Source organism: Saimiri boliviensis, chromosome 16 (genome assembly GCF_048565385.1).
Source record: "Saimiri boliviensis isolate mSaiBol1 chromosome 16, mSaiBol1.pri, whole genome shotgun sequence".
NCBI classification, from domain to species: Eukaryota; Metazoa; Chordata; class Mammalia; order Primates; family Cebidae; genus Saimiri; species Saimiri boliviensis.
The window spans coordinates 75,654,599-75,677,905 of record NC_133464.1 but is presented as its reverse complement, the minus strand read 5'-3'; the positions used below and the strand labels follow the sequence as shown (position 1 = coordinate 75,677,905).

At 40.2% G+C, this 23,307-nt stretch overlaps 1 protein-coding gene and 1 pseudogene across 7 annotated transcripts in view; both read right to left on the bottom strand.

The window, feature by feature from the left end:
- The window catches only part of STARD13 (StAR related lipid transfer domain containing 13), a 540,046-nt gene that overhangs the window by 133,507 nt on the left and 383,232 nt on the right, over nt 1-23,307 (bottom strand). The gene's annotated exons all lie outside the window — the stretch shown is intronic.
- LOC120365794 (5S ribosomal RNA) lies at nt 19,954-20,072 on the bottom strand (annotated as a pseudogene).

Sequence of the window (23,307 nt, the reverse complement as noted above, 5' to 3'; positions counted from 1 at the left end):
CAAATGCATGCTCAATCTAAAAGGCATGCAACCAATGGAGGGAAGCCTCCTTGGTGGGAAAGTAAACAACGCAGTGATTTAAGGCAGATGGGCTGAGAAGGGTCTTCCTAAATAGCGACTCCATGGAAGCAAACAGTGGAAGACAGTTGAGATATGGCCGAGACACTGAGAAGACACAGCCCTACACAGACCCCACGGTGAAGACTGTGGTTACTCTCAACTTAAGGGGGAAGAGGGCAACTTAAAAAGCAAAACACTGAACATATTCGATTTGCCAGGACAACTGCAAGGCTGCTGAGTACCGGAAAATCACTAGAAGGACAAGATGCCCTGCAACATCCCTTTATCTCTTGCTGAACTCAAACCGGACTTTCATTTCATGGCCTCCTTGAACAAACACAAACAAAAATGAAAAATATTCAAAGTCACAGCACCCATGCCAGGCATGCACACGCGAGCACACGTGTGCACACACACCACACGCACACGCTACTTCTAGTCTATTTACAGAAACGGCCTGTTTTTCACTAGCTTTGGTTAATTAGCAATCAAAAGGGAGTTGTATGGGGTTGGAAGAAAGAACCCTTTGTTTGGAAAACCTGTGAAAATATTCCCTCAGAAGCTTGTAACTTTCCCTACGCATCACCCTGGCCCTGAAGACAAGCCCCTGTGCCAGAAGCCTCAGTGAGGCACACAGAGCTCACATTCAAAGGCAGTTCTCTTTGTTGTCCCCCAGGAGTTAAACCTTAATGGGTTTACAATTTGCAGGCTTTTTTGGAGAGTGGCTTAGTGGTGGTTGCCGGCTGCCAGAAATGGAGCAGAGACAAACCCCAGTGAATCCCACAGCTGTTGTGGCCGCTCCATTGGAGAGAAGAGCAGTTGCCTGAGGCATTTCAAAGACAGGCAAGAACACAGGGAGACTTTATGAGGCCTGGAAGGGAATCTGCAATTATTGGGAGCAGATGGACAGTCCATATGGGGAAGAAGGAGATCGGAGCCATCATTCTCCAGTGAAGACCACGGCAAATGGTAATTCACTGAGTCTAATGTCCCTAGATAAATCCTGTATTGGAAAAGTATTCAGCTACAACGTAAGATCATCATCTGCAGCTAGTTAGCTTTACCGTCACGCTCTCGACTTCTAAAACTAAACAGTCACAACTTGGACAGGAAAAAGCCAGTACATGCATATCTTACCTTGGTGGGAAAGAATAGGTGTGGCTGCTCTGGTAGAAATACGGAGAATATTCATCCTGGCACCCTGGGTTTGCTGGAGGTGGCCTGCCTGAATCCACCGCCTCCAACATTACTTTGCCCAGCCCTTTATTTCAGAAAAATCTTCATTTTAAACAAACAACCATGAATGCTGGAACACTGTTTAATGATTTTGAGAGTGGAGCTTTCATAATCTTCTTTTGTAAGCTATAGCCACTTTTTTTTCATCACCCTTTCCGGTCAAGGGCTGTTTTTGATGCACAAGAATTCTCTTTTGTGAAATCTCAGTCTATTTCCTGTTATCCTCATGTTGATTCATCTGAGAATCACATTATCTCTTCTAAAATACTGTTTACTTGGTCCATTATGACGCCTAAGGTCAGTCTTTACTCATTTTGTGTCTGAATGATTAATTTGTTCAGTTTATGCAAAGTACTCTTAAGTACCCTTGATGTACAAAGTGCCAGCAGGGCACTGAGGAAGATGAAAAAGCCGTAACTGCAAGATGCTAAGAATCTGGTGAAGGAAGCAGAAACACCTGGGAAAGAACTCTAATACCTGCAAAGTGCTAAGATACAGGCATAGTCAGAATGTTGCAGGCATACAAGGAAGAGAGAAAATAATACTTCCAACTAGAGAGACTGAGACACTAGTTTAGAAGGAGGTAGAGTTTAAGTTGGGCTATATATAGGATGATCTACCATCCCAATTTTAAAACTTAAAGTTCTATGTCTCAGGAGACCCCTCAGTTGGCTGACCTAGTGATAAAGGGCAGTTATAACTTTGAATTTATCTCAAGGGTAAGACACACTGAAGACAGTCTCAATGGCAATGGGCTGGGAGTAGAGATGAGGGGCTGGTTAGGCCCGGAAGCTGCTGACTCAGCAGCCACTGGTGCATAAGACAGGGTGAAGATTTTTGGGACAGCAGGTCAGGCTCTCACTGTGCCACACATTGCACAGGGCAACAGGGAGATGAGCCTCAGGCCTGGCACATGGGTGGTGGTTGAGTGGCACTCTACACTAGGTATGAGCCCTGGTGCTTTGCTGTCTTGAGACTCCTAAAACACACATGGGGCCTACTCAGGCCAGCCTCACTGCCCTGCAGGCTAGGGCATTGAAGAACCTGGCATTATGAACGAGGGACCGGAGGAGGGGCAGATTTGGGGAAGGTGTGGTTTGGGCTGTGCACATCATCTTGAGTTGAAGGGAACATAATAAAAACTTGTGGCCCGTGTTCACATTTACCATCTCAGTTTGGAGCTCTACTTGGACCTACGTCTTAGAAAACTGACTGTTAAAGAATGGACTTGGTCACGTGGCCAGCAGGGAGAAAGCTGGGGTGCAAACTGCAGACTCTCTTCCTGACTGAAGGCCTGGGGCATTTCTGTAACTTTTCCAGATGACTGAGGTTTACTTGAAACTTTAAAGATTTTAACAGCTTCATGATTCAGTGTCATTTTAGTATATAGTCATCCCTTTGTAGCCACAGGGGATTGGTCCAGGCCCCCCTCACCCATACTAAAATCTGTAGATGCTCAAGTCCCTGATATAAAATGGCATAGTATTTGCATGTAACTCAGCACATCCCCCATATATTTTAAATCATCTTTAGCTTACATATAATACCCACTGCAATGTAAATGCTATGTAAATAGGCCAGGTATGATGGCTCATGCCCATAATTCCAGCACTTTGGGAGGCCAAGGCAGGTGGATCACCTGAGGTCAGGAATTTGAGACCAGCCTCGCCAATATGGTGAAACCTTGTCTACACTAAAAACACAAAAATTCACCGGGCATGGTGGCCTGTAATACCAGCTACTTGGGAGGCTGAGATAGAAGGATCACTTGAACTCAGGAGATGGAGGTTGCAGTGAGCCAAGATCACACCACTGCACTCCAGCCTGGGCAACAGAATAAGACTCCATCTCCAAAAATAAATAAATAAATATACTATGTAAATAGTTCTTGTATTTTAAATTTTATATATTTTTTTATTATACTGTTATCCTTTCATTTTTAATTTTTTTCAAATATTTTTATCTGGGATTTGTTGTGAGGAAGAACCCTCAGATGCAGGAGTACTAGTATACTCTGTTTAGTCATCTAGGTCACTGGTTGGTGTGTTAAATCTTACACATTCCAGGACAAGTAAAAATAATCACTTAATTTATAATCTCTCATCTCTTCTCTTTTCCTCCAGAATCTTGCAATCATGCTCCAGAACCTTCGACAATGTGTATCTAAAACTGGCCCAATTGTCCCATAGAAATGATATATGCAGGTTTTTGCATAAACATAGAATTTGACCCTCTGAATTAAAACTAGAAACTTAAATTTGTCTGTTCTGAGTACCTTCCTCAGGAAACTGACCCTCAGGCAAGGGACTGAAACTCACTTCTTCACCACATCCAGACAATGAGACACAAGACCCCTCATCCATCACAATTGCTTCCTTGCTCCTCCCTAATTCTCTGTTTTCCTGTATAAAGCCCACAATTTTAGTCCATTATTGAGATGAATTCGAGACTAAATCTCCCATTCTTCTCAGCTGCAGCACCTGACTAAAGCTTTCTTCTCTGGCAATACTTGTTGTCTTAGTGATTGACATTCTGTGCCGAGAGCAGCAAGACCTAGACCAAACCCCTGACATTCCAGTAACATCAAGCACTACTCAATGTGATAGCAACAAGAGGCAGCCAGATGCCTCAGCAGATAGGGGCAGGTACCTGGTGAAACCCCACCTCCAAACCAAAGAGTTTAAAGCCTGAAAGCCAAGCTACAAATTAAATCCTCAGACTAGATCAAGAACTTGTCTTCCTGTTTGGTGCATTTTCCTGTGATGGATCCCCACCCTTCATCTATTTTACATATACCTGCTCTTTCCTAATTAATTTTCTACGCTGTCATGCCCACCCTCTGAGTGTTATCTTCGCTTTAAACTTTTTTTGCATACTCAGAAACCAATTAGCATGCACTCTCCATCCCGTGCCTATAAAAACCCCAGACTCAGTTGTTAGGGGAGATGACAGCCTGACTTCAGGGAAGAGCCAAGCTAACTTCAGGGAAGATGACCTGCCCTTCCCATTCCCTCTCCAGCTCCCCTCTCCACTGAGAGCCACTTTCATTGCTCAATAAAATTCTCTGCCTTCACCATCCTTCAACTGTCTGTGTGATCTCATTCGTCTTGGATCCTGGACAAGAGCTCAGGACCCATCAAGTGTGGGTACCCAGAAAGGCTGTCACACCAGCCCTCTGCCCTTGCTGGGAGAGCAGCCACCCCACACGAGGAGGCAAGGGGGCAACTGAGCTGTTAACACAAGTCTGCAGATGGCAGGACTAAAGGAGCACTGTAACACCCACTCTGTGGCTTTGGGGTTACAGGCATGCTCATTTGAGTGAAGCTGCATTCCCCTTGAGGTGACATCTCTGGTCTGGACACAGGCCCTGCATGGAGGTTGCTCCTGTGTCAGCACCTGGAGCAGCCAGCCGGATCCTGCACTTGCCCGCCCACATGCTCCCTCCTGCAAGGGGTTGAGCATGGCAGACTGACTAGATGGGGTGTCCCTTCTACAAGTCCAGGGAAGGAGGCAAGAAAAATCCTTCATCAAATATAATAGGCCCTCACTGTCCCAGGCACTGTGGATGAGTCAAAGATATGTATGACCATATTTGTGCACACATGTGGCTTATACGCATATGTACAAATAGAAAAACATGCTAGGCTGGCTATTCTTAATAGACTCTCTTGAACCTCTTGGTTCCAGCCCCTACTGAAGTAATGATTTCATCAAACAGATGCAGAACATCTACCCCTTGAGATGGAGAACTGCTGACTGGTGCCTACTTTTCTGGTCATAAGCTGAGTTTTCTGTCCCTTTGTCCTCAAGTGGCTTTGAATTTTGTTCTTTTGAGAAAATGCTACTAAGGATACAGGACCTGAGTCCCAGGTATTTTTGAAGGTAACAACCAGCCTTCCTCTCTCTGTAAGTCTGTGTCTTCACACCCATCATGCCCTTTTCTCTCTTCCATACTCATGGGCTCTCTCAAATGCTTCAGACATTCCCCTCACAGAAGGCCACAACTGGCCATGAGTTCTCATTAGGAAAATGGCGCTACCTGATGTTCACCCACCTTACAGGATTTTCCTGAAAATTGATGATGAAGTTTGAGAGACTTTTTTGATGATATGAAATGATAGTCCAGTTTCTTGTAACCTTTTTTGATGAAAGTGAAAATAATGTGATTTTAGCATTCTGCCTCCTTTGGCCTGAGGCAAGTCACCTAATCTTATATATCAGTTTCCTGTGTGTAAAGCAAGGAAAATAATTGTTACCTGGCTCACTGGGATTGCCGGGTTTAATTAGTTATGACTTTAAAAGGTTATAAAAATTGCTTTGTAAATTATTCATAACAATGATGGCACACAACTCCTTTTGATATTTTTATCCCTTCTCTAATTTCTCCCATATCTGGTTCTTCTGCTATAGAAATAAAAAGTCATTAGCAGTGAATTTGTATGTATTTATCTGCATTTCTTCCTTTTCAATATTTTAAGGATCTTACGTATTATCACAGAAAATGTAAAAAAAACATTCAGAAAACTCCTTCCTCTGCTCTCTTGGAGCCATTAGTACGGTGGTTTTCAAAGTGGCATCTTCAAACAAGCATCAGGAATGCTTGAGCCCCCAGTTCCCAAAATGTGCACGAGGGCACTCTGGGGACATTGTAGCAAACTCATACAGGAGGCCTGGGATATTTTTTAAATTTCTGAGAGGCTCACAAGCAACACTGGACATCTGTCAGATGCTGGGCAAACTACTAGTCCAAAGTAGTTCATGCTTTCAACATGAGGTCCTGTCAACAACATTCCTTTCCATAAAGCCATATCTAGTTGGATTTTTGGCAGATGCTGTGATAAAAAGCAGGTGCTCCATGAAAATCAGTGTGGAACAGAAAATAAGGCTGGCAATAGCCCATCTGATTCCCAGGTTTGAGAGACAGTGCAGCGTCCAGCCAGTGCAGAGATCTCATTATTAAGTAATTGTGGTTAGTATTAATGAAATAAAATGTTATTTTTCTTTCAATGTAAAAGTGTTTTTAAAAATAGCTGCTAAGTTGTTAGGGCATAAATACTTCTTCAGGTGTTTCGGTCTATATACTTAATAAATGCAACTGTTACTTTTTTTTTTTTTTTTTGGCCTAGAAACAGAGCTACCAGAAAAATCTGGTGGCCCTGTCAAAGGGCACTGTGTAAAAACTCCTGAGGCCCTGAGGACACCGTGAGGCAAGGAGTTCTCGTGTCTCTAAGAATGAATCATATCATTTCTTTCAGAAGACGGAATTTATGGCTGGCCAGTAAGGCATGTCTCTGACATGAGAACTTGCTACAAACGCAAATTCTTGGGTCCACTCCAGACTTCTTGAATCAGAAACTCTGCGGGTGGGGCTCAGTGATCTGTCCTTTGACCAGGCTTCCAGGTGATTCTAACGTGTGTGCACGTTTGAGAAACACTATAGTAGCACTTTACTAGAGCAGCAGGCGTGCCTGGGCGGGGGATGTTCCATGGATAAACTAACATCAGACCAATCGCACAGTTTGAATGAGAAAGTACAGAAATGACCCAACTAGGGGCAAAAATAAAAAATAAAAAATAAAAAAAACCACCCGCTGAATCAGTTCACATAAATACATAATGCCTATATCTTGCTGCCTTAAAGCTCATTCTAGTTTCCTAAAATTATGAAAACTTACTGTTTTCATTACAAATTGTGAGTAATTTGTGCTTTCTCTTTGGCATTGTGGGGAACTCAAAGTGCCTTTTGATTTTTGAAGACTGAATCACTCTAGTATTGAATGCTTCAGATTGCTGAGAATGAATCATATCATTTCTTTCAGAAGACAGATTTTATGGCTGGCCAAGAAGGCATGATCCAAGATCTTTGTCAGGAATCAGATTTGCATTCTCTTCTGACTTGGTAGCAAGCAGGACATTCCTCACACATCTTGTCAGTGTTTCTGTGGAGAGGAATAAGGAAGGATGAGGTGCCCCTGGGCTCAGTGAAAATGCACGGCTGTGTGAGTGTTAGAGAATTTGAGGAAAATCTCCTGTGCTGAACAGCAGACCTCAGTTTTTCATCCTGGTTAATCCCCTTAAGCCTTTGTACATATGCAGAGATTTCCAAACTTTGGAGCGCTAAATCAGAAGCTTTCAGCAACAATCTTCCTTGGCATCCCCCTGTTTCCTTGGCAATATGGTGGTCTAATGCTGAGTATAAGGAAGCTGGTCAGAAAAGCGCATCTCTGGGGATACAGGGGAAGAGAAATCTTTATTATCTTGAGTCCTCTGATGCTGGAGTGGTTTCAGTGCTAGACCTTGAGGTGACAGCAGGAATCAGCAGGTCTTCAACTCTTGAGGATGGCGAGGACTGTGCAACCACTCTGGCTCACAATAGCTTTCTTCAATGGTGTTGTGTTACTGAATGTATTACTTTTAGGAATTAAATTATAGTTATCTTCTGAGGTTGATATAAATTCATTCCCTTCTCTTAAACATTTCAGTCTCCTCTTCAGAGTTTGATACTTTTTGACCACTGATTCCTTCCTGAAATTCTTTCTTGCCTTGAATATATACCCTTACTGAAATACTTTTGGTTTTCACAGCTCAATTTTCTTCTTTCTTCCTCTTTTAATATATATGCTTTCCCCAAAGATCTGCACATTAACCTTTTCTCTTTTCTTCCCATACCAGCCCTCCACCCTCTCATCCATTTGAAGGAATTCAGCTTTCTCTTAGTCATATCCTAACCTCTTTCTGCACTCTGCATTTCTCCTGGAACTTCACTCTTGTCCTCTTTCAATGTCCCAGTTCCAGATTTCTTACTTCTTAAAGGAGCCACCACTCTTAGCTTACTAGGAAAAAAAGTTAAATATGAAGTCATGCTGCAATCCTTGTTTTTCCTTGGCCTCACTTTCAATCAGTTCATAAATTGATAAAACGTCTATAGACTGAGTACCCACCAGCAAGAAGGCATTGTGTTAGTCCTGCAGATCTAAGACTTGGGTCCTGCCTTCAAGCAGGTCAAGGAGCCTCGATTTACAACATCTTATTCCTCCTTTTTGTTACTGTCACTGATCTGCTTTGCAGTATCCTCACTTCCCACATAAACTATTGCAATTAACTCTTTTCCTGGTCTTCCTGCCTCCAGCATCTTGCTTCTCCAGTTAATTCTAACTGGTGCTAGAAAAGACATTTCTGGATCATACCGTTCATCAGTGTGATCCCTTGATCGAAAATTTCCCATTTCCCCCCTCACCACCATCCCCTACACCCTTTGGACTACACTTGTCAAAAATTGTAAGGAAAAGTTTGACACAATCTCTACTGATGCTGTGAGAAACACCGTATTTCCTTTGAAATGATTTTTGCCTTTAAACTATACCAATTGGGTTGAAAAGAGTCTTTATGGCTTAGAATAAAATGAAACATTTCACCTGGTGATCAAAACCAAGAGTACGCCAGAGTCAAAGAAATGTTTCATCACTGTCTTCATAAAAAGAGATAGGCAAGATGATGTCTTTCAAGAACACATCTTATGTAAACCATAGAGAGTAACTGATCAGTATCACTTATAAGTGGGGTCATACTGGGTAGAAATATATTTTGAGACTAGCTCTTCTACTGAGTAGTCATGACCTTGGATTACTTTCCAGCTCAGACAATCCAAGACTCTCTTTTAGATAGCACTTACCTTTCTTTTCCTTACTCATCCATTAATACAGCACCACATAAAGCCCTGAGAATTCAACACTGAACACAACAGACATAACCTCACTCCCTTGGGTTTTTTCTTCGTTGGTCCAACTCCTTCGCTAGTTTCAATGGCAAAGTCAGATGTCAAGACTAAAGATTTATTTAATAGTTAAAAACTAAAGATCCGCTTGTTCTAAGGCACTATAATGGATTAAGAAGGGTTGCCCAAGAGATTGGAATAAAGATGGGGTCAAATAAAGTGAAAGATTTGGGGGAAATGAATATATACCCTCCCAAAAAGTAAAGTGAGTGATAAAAATGTTTACATTAGAAAAACAGCATATCCTTAAAAGTAGATCGTCTATTTTATGAATATGTTTAGTAAGAAACAGACTAGTGATTTTGAAATTTTGGTTGGGGATCCCAGGGTGTAAATTTTTGCCACATGGAAGAAAGTTTCAGTTTTAGGAAGCAAGGAACAGTAGAAAATCTACGAGCTTACGAGTAAGAAAACCTGACTTGATGGTCCAGGGATGCCATTTAGTAGTTGTGGAAACTTGAGAAAGTCACTTATCCTTAGGCTTGAATTAATCAATATGTAGCAATAATAATAGCTAACATGTAAGTGTATATGATGAGTAAAGTGCTTTATATACATTATTTCTGTAATCCTATGATATCTACATGAGGTAGTATGATTTTTTTATTGTGGTAAAAAACACAATTTAAAATTTACCATCTTAACAATTTTTAAGTGATAAAAAATAACTTCGTAACGTATTAAGAGGTAACACATTAGTGTTTTCTTTATGTATATTGTTGTGAAATGGATCTCCAGATCTTTTTCATCTTGTAAAACTGAAATTCTATACCAGTTAAGGAACAACCCTCACCCCCATTTCCCCCTCACTCCAACTACTGACAATCATCATTCGATTTTCTGTATCTATGAGTTTTACTTCTTTGGATACCTCATGTAAGTGGAATCATGCCAAATTTATCTTTTCATGATTGGCTTATTTCACCAAGCATAATGTCTTCAAGGTTCACACAGGTTGTAGCATATAACAAGATTTTCTTCTTTTTTAAGGCTAAATAACATTACACTTTATATACATACCACATTTTCTTCATGCTTTCACTCATCACTGGACATTTAGGTTGGTTTTACCTCCTGGCTAGTGTAACCAACATAGCAATGAACTTGGGGTGCAAATCTCTTTGAGCTCTTTTAGATATATACTAAGAAGTAGAATTGCTGGATCATATGATAATTGTATTTATACTTCTTTTAGAAATCTCTGTTCTGTTTTCCATAGCAGCTGCACCATTTTATATTCCTATCAGCAGTACATAAGTGTTCCAGTTTCGCCACATCATTACCAATACTTCTTATTTTGTTGTTTGTTTGTTTTTGATAATGACCATCCCTATGGGTATGAGGTGATATCTCAAAGTGGTTTTGATTTGCGTTTTCCTGATGATTAGTGATACCAAGCATCTTTTCATATGCTTCTTGGCCATTTGTATACCTTCACTGAAGAAATACCTATTCGAGTCTTTTACAGGCAATTTGTTTGTGTTGTTGTTGTTAAGTTGTAGAAGTTCTTAGATATTCTAGATATTAACCATTTATCTGATGTATGGTTTGCAGATATTTTCTTCCATTCCATAGGATGCTTTTTCACTCAACTGTTTCCTTTGCTGTGCAGAAATTTTTAAGTTAGATGTAGTCCCATTTGTCTAATTTTGCTTTTGCTGCCTGTGTTTCATGTCATATCCAATAAATTATCACCAAATCCAAAGTCATTAAGCTTTTCTCCTGTTTTCTTCTAGAAATTTTATAGTTTTCCGGTCTTACATTTAGATATTTTATCCATTTTGGTTATTTTTATATGTGGCATAAGGCAAGGATCCAGCTTCATTTACTGGTATGTAAATATCCAGTTTTCCCATTTATTAAGGAGACTACCTTTTTAAAAAATGTAGTCTTGATGGGCTTGTTGAAGATCATTTGACTGTATACGTGAGAATTTGTTTCTTTTCTCTCTGTTTCATTGTTCCAGTTGTCTGTCTTTAGCCAGTATCATACTGTTTTGATTACTGAAGCTTAGTAATATGTAAAATATGAAGCTTCCAACTTTGTTCCTTTTCAAGATTGTTTTGGCTATTCAGGGTCCTTTGAGATCCCATGTCAATTTTAGAATGTTTTTCTACTTCTGCAAAGTGAAAAATGCCATTGGGATTTTGATAGGTATTGCATTGAATCTCTAGATCACTTCGAGTAGTTTAAACATTTTAACAATATTGTCTTCTAATCCATGGTATGAGATGTCCTTCCATTTATTTGTATCTTTAATGTCTTTCAGCAGTGTCTACAGTTTTCAATGTACAAGTCTTTTGCCTCTTTGGTTAAGTTTATCCTTAAGTATTTTATCCTTCAGTATCCTTATTTCCTTTTGATAGTATTCCAAGTGGTACTGTTTTCTTAATTTCATTTTCAGATTGTTTATTGTTTATGCATAGCAATGCAACTAATGTTTACATGTTGGTTTTGTATCATGCAACTTTGCTGAATTTGCTTATTAGTTCTAACCATTTTTGGTGGAGTTTTTATGGTTTTCTACATCTAAGATCATGTTATCTGCAAAGAGAGATACTTTCACTTATCACTTCCCAAGTTGGATGTCTTGTATAGGGTGCAATTATTAAGACTGTATTATAAATGAGTAAACTGTGTTCTGTCATATTTATAAATTTGTTGTGAGGATTCCATGAGCTTATGGGTATGAAGTTGTTTTGTAAACTATTTTAGGGCCACTGATTTCTACAATCAATTGTCAAAACAGACCTCTATTCATAGAAAGTAGATCTAAGTTAATTCTTAGCACTAATGGAGGTCAAAAGATAGAAACAATGGAATGAGTTAAAGGAACCTAATGAATGTTTAAAATCTAGCTAAGAAATAACTTGGATCTTCAGCATTACTAGAGTATAACAGAATAAAACTGTAAATTTTTATTAATGCAGTTATTAATAAAAAATAAAAATTGCATTTTTATTAATGTTAAACTACAACAAAAACTGATAAAGCAGTTTTTGTTCTGAATCAAATGTGTTTTCTAGGCAATTTCAATCATATATAAATAAATGGAAAATAACACTGAACTAAATAGTATGGAGTTAAAAATCACCTTTTCTTTACTATGTATTGAGTCTGATAAATTTCAAGGTTTAGCTGGTGTGTCTTTGTTTTTCTGTTCTTAGAGTTTCCGAGTAATTCCTCTAAGTTAGCAGATATATATTACTGCTCACTGTACAACAAAAACAAGCCCAGTCTCTTCCAAACTGCTAGCTTCTGCAAGCATGTATTCAACCTCAGAAAATACCTCTCCATCACAACTCTCCTTCCTGGAGGATGTGGCTACAGGAATTTCTATTCCCACTCTACTGCTGTTTTGCCAAGGACGGCTCCCTCATTCTATCCCTAGCTCCCATTCCATAGCACAATATACCTCCTCTTCTTCCTCATGGTACTCTTTGGTCTACCACACTCAGCTATCCCTCCTTTAAATACCACAGACATTCATTCAACATTTATTGAGCACTTACATGTTCTAAAGCTCTAAAGTACAAAAGTAAATAGAAATGTTGGAGTATGGAAGGGAGAATGGTAGGCATCAAAGAGAGGCATTTCAGAGTAAAGACTTTCCTGAAGTGAAGACACAGATTCCTGCCAGCGTATGACCAATCCTAGGACCTGTGGGGAGTGTAGCTCCTAGGGATGAAGGGCACCTGGGTATGGGGAGGGCTACACCACAGCCAAGAGTGAAGGGCCTCTTATGCCACCTGGAAGAGTTCAGATTTAATCCTATGAGTCATAGGGATTTTCAAGTATGGAATTAATATTTTTTTTTTCTTCAGAACAATACCTCTAGCAACAGTGCAAAGGATGAACCATAAAGGACAGAGAACTCGCATGGCTGAGACACTTGTGGCCAGCCAGGGATAATGGTGGCCTGGATTGAGTGGGATGCCATGGAGATGGGTAGGCAAAAATGATCCCCAGGGCCCTTACTATTTCTCACAACATCTTGTTTCATTCATAGAACTTGGAGACTCTCATATTATCAGTGGAGTTTGAGTTCTTTGGAACCACTTCAGCCTTGCTTAATTGTTAAGCTCATCTAAGGTCCTTAAGCACTAGTTTAAAGGTGGAAAGCAGGAACCAATGGCTAAGAGTGAGATGAGAGTAAGGTGTATCTCTCCCAGGTCCCTAACTTGGGCACTTATTTGGATGAGAATAGAGGTTAAGTATTCCTTAGCTGAAATGCTTGGGACCAGAAATATTTCAGGTTTTTTTGTGTGTGTATGGAATATTTGCATTATCCAAAATGCTCCAAAATCTGAAACATTTTGAGTGCCAAAATGATGTTCAAAGGAAATGCTCATTGGAGCATTCCAGATTTTGGAGTTTTGGATTGGGGATGCTCAATTTGTACCTTAATCTGGGAATGCCGATACCATGAAACCTGCAAATTAGGATGGAGGAGATGAAGGAGGAGAGTTAGTAAGTTCTCTGTGGATGAGGAATTATTCTCAAAAGATAGGAAACTAAAGCTTGGATCGGTAAACAATTTTTCCAAGGTCACATTACCAGGAAACAGTAAAGTGACACTGGAATCCAGGTCCTCTGAACCTCAAAGTTATCAGTCACCCGCTCACTCCTTTCACCACTTGTCACCTGTCACCACTCACCTCACTACTCCTCTAGCAGACTTTTTACATAGACTGCTGCTGCGACAATTCCTCACATCTCTGTGTCTCTTTGAAATTTAGCCTCGCTGCTCCTCTCAGCAACAAGAGTCCTCGAATCTGGGTTTGGCCATGTGAATTGTTTTGACCAACAAATCAAGCAGAAGTGATGTGCAAATGATGAGCCTAGGGCTGAAGAGGTCTTTCAGCTTTTACGCTCAGCCTCTTGGAACTCTGAGACAAGAAGCCCAGGCTAGCCTCCTTGAGGATAAGAGACCACATGTAGAGAAAAGCCTGGCTGACAGCAGAAACCAACCTCAAGGCATGTGAGGGAGGCACTGTTAGGCCACAAAACTCCATCAAGTTGCCAATGAACCATCACTGCACAAGAAAGGTGAAACAAGCAGAAGAACTTACCAGCTGAGCCCTGCCCAGACTGCCAACATACAGAACTGTGAACTAATAAATGGCTGTTGTTTTCAGCCATTAAGTTTGGATTGGTTTCTCATGTAGCAATAGATAACTGAAACATCACTACATCCAAATACAACACATTAAGCTATCTCTGAAGAGAGAAAGAAAGAATCTCCTTATCACTGGCAAGAAGGAAAAATACTGACACATGTCAGGAACAGTCCCAGACATGTCAAATTATTAGAAACATAGGCTCCTTTTCTCTTAGAAATAAAAGGAAACTATTATAACTTCAGAGCTGAGTTTCACTATGAGTTAAATAAGTCCTTGTGGGTCAGCAGGAAACTCAGCATCCTTTACTATTGGTTCTAAGGGAAAATGTTTCCTATTTGAATAAAATAATTTATAAACTAACCTGCTGGTAAATGGAGGATAATTTGTCCTAAGACATGATACGCATTTTGTAAAAGCAGAGTAAATAGAAAAAAGACAACAATGAGAAGACAGAACACAATCTTAATCTGCACTTACATCCTTGTAGGAATGTTTACCAAAGAAAAAAATACCCTGTGAATGCAAAAGACTTGTGCTTCGGGAAGAGAACAGCTTCTAGCTGTAATTGAATCATTTGGGGCCACAGTCTATGGTTACCCTAAGGTGATTATGCTCAGAATGGAGGCTTTCAGAATGTCATTTAGCAGAAGAAAACATGGCTAGATACCAGTAATAAACTTTTGCCCTTGAGCTACTCATTTTTTATGGCAAACTAATTGAAACATACAAATCGTATAATGTTCCCTGCTTGTGAGAAGGGGCAGGACTGAAATGCAGATGATTGATTCTGAAATGTAGCCACTAAGATAAGGTTTCTTCTTCAACAGAAAATATGTTACTGATCTAATTTCCGTGCAGCCAAGATAAGTGGAACTGTCATTCCGTCCTATTGGACAGATCCTTTGTCTTCCATGTGAAAACAAAGCTGCACAGATACATTTTTGTTTCTAAAATAAAATTTCTTTTCTTTTATTCTCCCCTCCTCCTGACCTTTTTTTTTTTTAAGTGATTTATAGAGAGTTGATTAAATTAACTGGTAAACTCAAGAGGCCAGATTCTACTTTTAAATGCATGCTCATGGTTACTGTGAGCAGAAAAATGATACAGCCTAAGGACAACAATTACATTTTATTCACTGTTCAAGTAAGGATATTTGGAGGGTGCAGGAAGGGATGGGGCAGGCCTGTTATCCAGAGAAACATTGTAATGAACAAGCTCAGCTTGGCAATATTTAAATTCATTTTTTAGTATGTGGGTAGGAGGGCAATTGTCACACTGTGTTCATAGACATAAATGCTTTGTCTGTCTTTTGAAGCAAGAGATAATACATCCCAGGGTTATAATTTAAGACATGTGCATCAGGGGGAAGTAAGGAGAAGTGACTTAAGATGAGTAAGTGGCTGTCTTCTTCACAAAAGATGAAAGCGTTACTGTCGTTAAGTCAGGGCTGGTTAGAACTTTGCCTATTCATTCACTTTCTATGTACCTAATGTTCCCCAGACATGCACACACATCTCTAGTCTATCTGAGCTTCTCATGGCTGTACCTTTGTCAAAGTCTATACGTCTAAGAACAGAAAAGCATCTCCTAAAACTAGCCATTTGTTTCAACAATCACAGCTGCTTACATTTGTTTCATATTTCAATGGGTTTTATACCCCTATCAACATATTTTTTTAAAATTTTATTAATTGTATTGAATAAATATTTGGACCTACTATGCTAGGTAGGTCCAACAGAGGATCCAAAGACATAGAAGATATTCTAAACCTTTACTCAGCTTATTAGACAAATAAAATAATAAAAATATTGATGATAAAACAAAAACAGATAAACTAAGAGAGAGAGAGACAGAAGAAAATGCTAGCCAGTGGGATTGCAAAAGCAAAAATAATTGTATCTGTTGCTTCTTGAAAGAAGGACCTTGAAGGACGAATAAAATTTCAGCAGACAATGGCAAGGGTGTGGTTATGGAGAGAGTTATAGACTGGTCCAGTTTAAAGGAATGGCTGGGCTGGGCATGGTTCCTCACGCCTGTAATTCCAGCACTTTGGGAGGCGGAGGTGTGTGGATCACCTGAGGTCAGGAGTTCGGGACCAGCCTGGCCAACATGGTGAAACCCTGTCTCTACTAAAAATACAAAAATTAGCTGAGTGTGCACTCAGCTACTCCGGAGGCTAAGTCAGGAGAATGGCTTGAACCCAGGATTCAAGGGCTATCCTAGAGGATAGGAGGCAGAGGTTGCAGTGAGCCAAGATCATACCACTGCACTCCTGCACTCCGGCCTGGGTGACAGGTTGAGACTTCGTCTTGGAAAAATTGAGAGAGAGAGAGAGAGAGAGAGAGAGAGAGAGAGAGAGAGAGAGAAAGAGAGAGAGAGAGAGAGAGAGAGAGGCAGCCAGACAGCCAGACAGCTGGCTGGCTGGAAAAAGGCTCAGAAAAAAAGGCTCAGAAGAGAATGTGCTGCTCGGTTTGTCTGGAGCCAAGATACCAGGCGGTAGAGAGTCAGAATGGAGGGGCACTCCAAGTGGGGACTTAGTACTCAATTCAGCAGATGATGGGGTAATGTGACGAGCACTGTGCTCAGATGATGGACAAGCAGACACGAATTCAACAAGAGGTCTCAGCAACACTGTTGCCAGGACAGCCCCTCCACATGACCAGTGCCCTCTCATTTTTTGGAGCTTGTCTTTCATCACATTTGTCAGGGGGCCTAATATACATTATATTAGATATAATATAAATTTCTATCATATATTGTTATAGTTTGCTATCATATATTTTTATAGTTTACAGACATCAAATATAATATCAAGTATAATATCAAATATGTTATATACTTATTGTATATATACCTTTTCAATTTGCTATATAATAGATATCCCAGTTATATATGTATATCCCCGTTATATATGTATATGAATGGCCTTCACTAGTAGGTGCTGGAACCATGATTCACTCACTGTATTGCTATCACCCAAAAGGCACCATTCTCAGCACTGGCTGAACTTCCCATCACCTGAGGTGCTTACAGAATAACAGAGCTGAGACCTCAACTCAAGTCACTCTCAGCTGAGGTACCCGGACACCCCAGGTTTTCATAACTGGCTGGGGTGATTCTGACCTGCTAACCAGGTTGGGGACCACTGACAAAGGGTTTTTCATGTAGGTGATTTACATCAACTTCTGAAGGTCCTTATATTACTGTACTTTAAGACCCAATGGGGCTACAAATATTAATTTTGAATAAATGGGCACATAACATTTTAAACTTACATTCCTATTGTGGTCTTGACTTTTGAATGGGTCAGGGCTATCATTAAGAAGAAGGAGGCCAGAAATGGTGGCTCACAGCTGTAATCCTAGTACTTTGGGAGGCCAAGGCGGGAGGATTGCTTGAGTCCAGGAGTTCAAGACTAGCCTGGGCAACATAGTGAGACCTCATTTATGCAAAAAATTAAAAATTAGCTGGGCTGTGGTGCCAACTGGCTGTGGTGAGCTGTAATCATGCCACTGCACTCCAGCCTGGGCGACAGAGTGAGAACTTCTCTCCAAAAAAAAAGAAGATAAAAAAGGAAGAATAAAGGAATGTAACTTAATGGACTTTTAATGAGAAAGGAATTTTTGGGCACTACTTAAAATTGGAAGCCTGTGGCAGTCCTGGGCACATGATTAGAGATTTGTGAGCTGTGGCTTTTATCGTTACCTACCAGGTGGGGTCTGGACATGAATGGTGGGTGGCAAAGGAGCAGCAGGGCCTCTGGCCTCAGATATAGTGAACCCACTCCACACTGCCCCCCATCCCTCTATTCCTCTTTTCTGTTTTTTGTCTTTCTTTTCTCTTTCATTTTTCTGCTTTTTTTTTTTTTTTGGTATTTCTCCCATTTCTTTCCCCTTTGTGTCCCGTATTTTTATTTTTCTCCTTTCTCTATGTCTCCAATCACTTTATTTCTGACTCACCATTATCCTTTCCCTTATTCAGTGTTTGGGTGTTCCCAAAATACCGGGAATACACAACATCTTAAATTATTAAGTTGTATTTATTGAATGAGCTTGATGCTCTCTATCTTAGATTTTAAGGTGGCAAGTTGATCATCTAATTTTCTATAAAACAATACATTTTAAATAAGCTATTTTTCACTAATAAGTTGGGAAACCATTTCTACTAAAGAAAACTCCTTATCCCCTTGCCAGATATTTCTGATAAAGAAAGATAAATGAGTACTATATTTTAAAGGCAGCCACTGCAAATGTGCTTCATGAAAAACAGTTGACATGCTACACAACATTGAAATGACTGCTAGCTTTATAAATTAAAAATGAGAAAAAAAAAAAAAAACCAGTTGGGAACACTATAACATCATTTCCTAAATGGTAGGAGGATTTTGCAGCAGAGAAATCAACAGACATACAGAGGTTATCACTGGCCACAAACAGCTGTCAATAAATGCAAATCCCAAGAGAACATGCTAACGAATGATAACTCAGTTAACCAAAAAGAAAACACAGCAGCATATATACAGGGCCTTGATCTTACTTCTTCATTTTGTCACTTCTTCTTCCATCTGTAATGGGTTTCTTAACATTCCGTCAGTCTATGTCTATGATTTCGTAAGTATGAATCTAAAAAGGCATTTCTTCTAAGAATTCACCTTTGACTCCACCTTCTTTTTTTCAATGATTTCTCTTCTCAGGGTTTCTGTAGCCACCTACAATGTGCCAGGCTCTTTGGTCATTAATTTGTCAATATTATTTCTACTCATTGCAACAATCTTACAATGCAGATATTTGTCTACCATTTTGCAAATAAGGAAAACTAAGCCTCAGAGAATGTTAAGTAACTTGTCTATATCAATTAACACAGGTATAGCTGGTATTTACACCTGCATGTTTAATTCCAGTGACAGTGTCCTTTCCACTGCCTCATCCTGTCTCCCTCCCACTTCTTTCTAATGCCGTCATACAATTACCTGTTATTTTATTTATTTATTTATTTATTTTCTTAGAGACAGGGTCTTACTCTGTCACCCAGGCTAGAGTGTGGTGGCGTCATCTCGGCTCACTGCAACCTTTACCTCCCAGGCTCAAACAATAGTCCCATGTCAGCCTCCTGGCTAGCTGGAACTACAGGCATTCACCACCAAGCTTGCCTAATTTTTTTGATTTTTTACAGAGATCAGGTCTCACTATGTTGCTCAGACTGGTCTTGAACTCCTGGGCTCAAGTGATCCTCCTGTCTAAGCCTCCCAAGCGGTGGGATTACAGGCATGAGCCACTGTGCTCAGCCCTATCATAAACTAATTATGTTATTTTACAGTAGCTTTACTCACACTTATTTTGTTTCCTCAATCAGATTAAAATAGCAATAGCAATAAAAAAATCTGGAGAATAGTACTCTGAAAATTCTGAGCACTAGACATTGCCAGGTGTTGTTAAGGAAAGTTAGCTACTTTGGGAGGCCAATTATCTCCTCCTAGTTCATATCTACCAAGCCAAAAGTTCCCTATAGGGAAGCTCATTAGGGAAGGGGAATGAATAAGAATTAAGTGTCTCTCACTTTCTACCAAGGGAAATATATAATTCTGGAGAATCTTATTCTCTCAAAAATAGTATTCACTGTCTTGTAACCAATGTCTCCCTTAAAACAAAAAAGCTCTTCAGAGAGTTGCAGATGTGACATAAAATTATAAGCACCTCCATTTTGGGACCCATGCTGGTACAGACATAGCCTAAGACTGCATCCTTTTTTTTTTTTCTTTTAAGCCTACAGCACCCGGTACTTCCAGGCGGTCTCCAATCCAAGTACTAACCAGGCCCGACCCTGCTCAGCTTCTAAGATCAGGTGAGATCAGGCACGTTCAGGGTGGGATGGCCACAGACAGACTGCATCCTTTTTAAGGCATTATTTCATATCACTGAGGCTTTAAACATCACCTGGAACCCTATGAAGTCATGTGGTCCCAGTTCTGTATTTATGTAATATGAAATGGCAGCTTTACATTTATTCTTGTGTAATTTCAACCAGTGATTTTGGTCCATTGACCAAGTCTGTTGAAATCTTTAAACATTCTCAGTCTGTCAACCAATATACTTACTGTCGTCTTACAAAACATCCCTTCCAGATGTGCTGCCTCTCCTCCCGTGCCCCCTAGTTTCTAATTGAACACGTATCTGTTCTTGTTTGCTAGACCATAAACTGTATGAGGACAAGACTTCCGTCTGTCTTGTTCACCACTGGATCCTGGCATTTAGCAAAGGGCATGGCATGGCGTAGGAGCTCGGTATGCTCCGAGTAAGTGAAAGCATAGAAGAGGTGGAGAAATGGGAACAGGACAAGGAAGGGAAAGGAAGGAAGACATTATAAATAGAGAAAGAAGAGAGAACAAGATCAGATCAAGGAACTGCGACACATACAGTGTAGAATCTAAGATGCCTGAGTTGTAAGTTATTTAACTTCTCTGAGCCTCATGTTTTTATTTATAAAATATCACAACATCAGCCTCAGAGGATTGTTGTGCACGTGAGAGGAGATGATGCTGCACAAACATCTGTTCTGCAGGAGTTAGGACCCACTGAGGCTGACAGGATGCTTGGGATTCTTTCACTCCACTTTCAGGTTGCCAGGATGATCAAGGGGCAAGATTCTGTGGCTCTGAGCCATTTCGGGCTGCTGAAGGAAGTCTCTGGGCCTTATGCTCGCCACATTGCCCCTCTTTCCAAATGAATCACTTCATTAAAATGAAAGGTTTACTAAAACAGTCTGCCAGGTTAGGATGATTCATGCACCCCAGCTGTGGCCGTCATCAGAAAACCATGTGCATTCAGTACAGTTATCAAGCCTGAATAGCCACTAATTTGCAGAGCTTTTGGTCTCAGTGTCATTTATTTTTGTATTTTAAAAGAGGAAGTGCACAAGACATCATTATGTCAGTCCCACATAAGAGGCTGGTAGACTCTTAGTAAGTGGATGCACATGTTTGCATTTCCAAAAGCTTCTCTTTTCATCAAAAGAAAATACGCATGTCTAATTGGCTGTTTGTGTAAAGCATGCGCATATCTATATGTTGGGTTATTCGTTCCCTTGATGGTAAGCTATAATGAAATACATTTTTAATATTAGATGGGAATTTTAAAAGTCTGCTCTCTGCAAACCTCAGATTTACCACCCTATTTAGCTTGTCAAGTAAGGCTGCTCCTTACATTAAATGAATAACATCTAATCCTGAACACAATTTCAAAGTAAATTCTCTTCCTTTTCAAAATAAACTAGCAAAACCTTACTTCTTCACACTGCTGGGAAAGCCTGAAAATCAAAATGGTAAGCTTTATTCATCCTGAAAGGCTAGAGATAAAAAATAGATATACAAAATAATCATGTATTAAATAAGATATTCCTATCATTGCTACATTAAATATTTGCCACATGATAAATGGCCCTCTGTCACTAGAAAGGAAACATCATCATCTTCTAACTCAATTTATTCTGGTTATATATATGATGCATCCAAAATTGTGAGTAGCTTTTATATCTCAGAGGTTGCCCTTTCTTTGGAACTCCCTGCCTTTAATCCCTCTCTGGTCGATATACTCCACATCTTGCCTATTTTTGACAATGTGGAGAGGAGAACTTGGTGAGGCTGAGATGGTCCAAGGGCTTCAAGAGGCTGCCCTGGGAGCAGTGATAACAGAGTGCTAGACATTCCATTTACAATACTGAAATAGCTGCACAACAGTCCTCTGTCATTTGTATTTAATCACAATGAATGACGGAGAAGATTTTCACTCTATGGGCTGTATTCAGGCCCCTCCCTTCCGCATATTTTCAAATGGACTAAACAACCAGTTTCAGCTTTGAACAGTTCTCACTTTATAAATAGAGATCTTTTAGATCCACACACACAGGGCTTCCAACATAATGTTGAAGCTGTCAGAGGAGAACCAATTTTGTCACTATCAATAGTATTGACCCAGCAGGTGTGCGTTTCACTTGAATTATGGGTGAATTGCTAGAAATCACACAATTGAAGACTGCATCCAGGAGAACGTTTGTTTAGATACTTTTCTGACTTTTCCCACATCAAATCACTTAGCAAGATTTTTATCTGAAAGCACTTTTCCAATAAAATTGGATTCAATCCGAGTTGCAGAAGTTTTGCAGTGCCAGTAGGTGGTATGATGAGGGCTGTAAAGGATGAAAATGTGTTGCCTTCGCTCGAGAACATTAGAGAGCTGGTGGATTAAAGACGACACTGAGCACATCACCCACCAAGCGAGCTTCCCTAAGTTACTGACCCTGGGCCCATGTCACAGATGATCTAGTGATTTTCCATTTTTTGATATTTTAGGGACATATAAAAAGGTCACCACCAAACAATTTTCCCATAACATCCAGATCCTAGTATCATATGGTATTTCCATGAATCAGAGAAAAGCCCTACCTTTATGCTTCCAGAACACCATGTGTGTTCTTTGCCTACCATCGCTGTAGTCCTGCTAAAAGGATAGCTTTTACGGTCTTAAGGCAATGACTATGGAGAGTTGGACTTCCTAAATGACTTCTTAGACCTCAGTAGAAAGACAGGTGCTGTATTTCTCCTTGGATTTACGGTGTGATATTCACTATTCTTGCCCTTGAGCTCAAATTCTGGCAATTAAGAATAGATATTAACATACAGACCATTTTCAAAAGTATATAAGCCAGTGGACAGTATAAATGTGCCTGGAAAGAATATATGCAGTGAATATTTCATCCAGGGAAAACACAATTATCCCAAAGAACATAATTATCCATACAGAACTTAGGCCGGACACTAAATTAAGGCTGCACCCACAGCAAGGGCCCCAGCACATATCTGTAAGATTAAGCAGGCTGGCGGGTTGTAGCTGCGGCGCTGCCGGGCGAAGGGGACCTTCTGGTGAAGGCCAAGGCTGCCGGTCAGTGATCAGGGCAGGTCTGCCTTCTTGGCCACTCTGCTGACAGCTCTACAGCTGTGTGTGCCTCATGCGGCCCCCGAGACAACGATGATCCCCTTTATGGGGTTGATTCTACTGATTTATGTCAAGGGTAACTCTGATTTATAAGCGTATCATCAAAGCCTGAAATTGAACTTTCAAA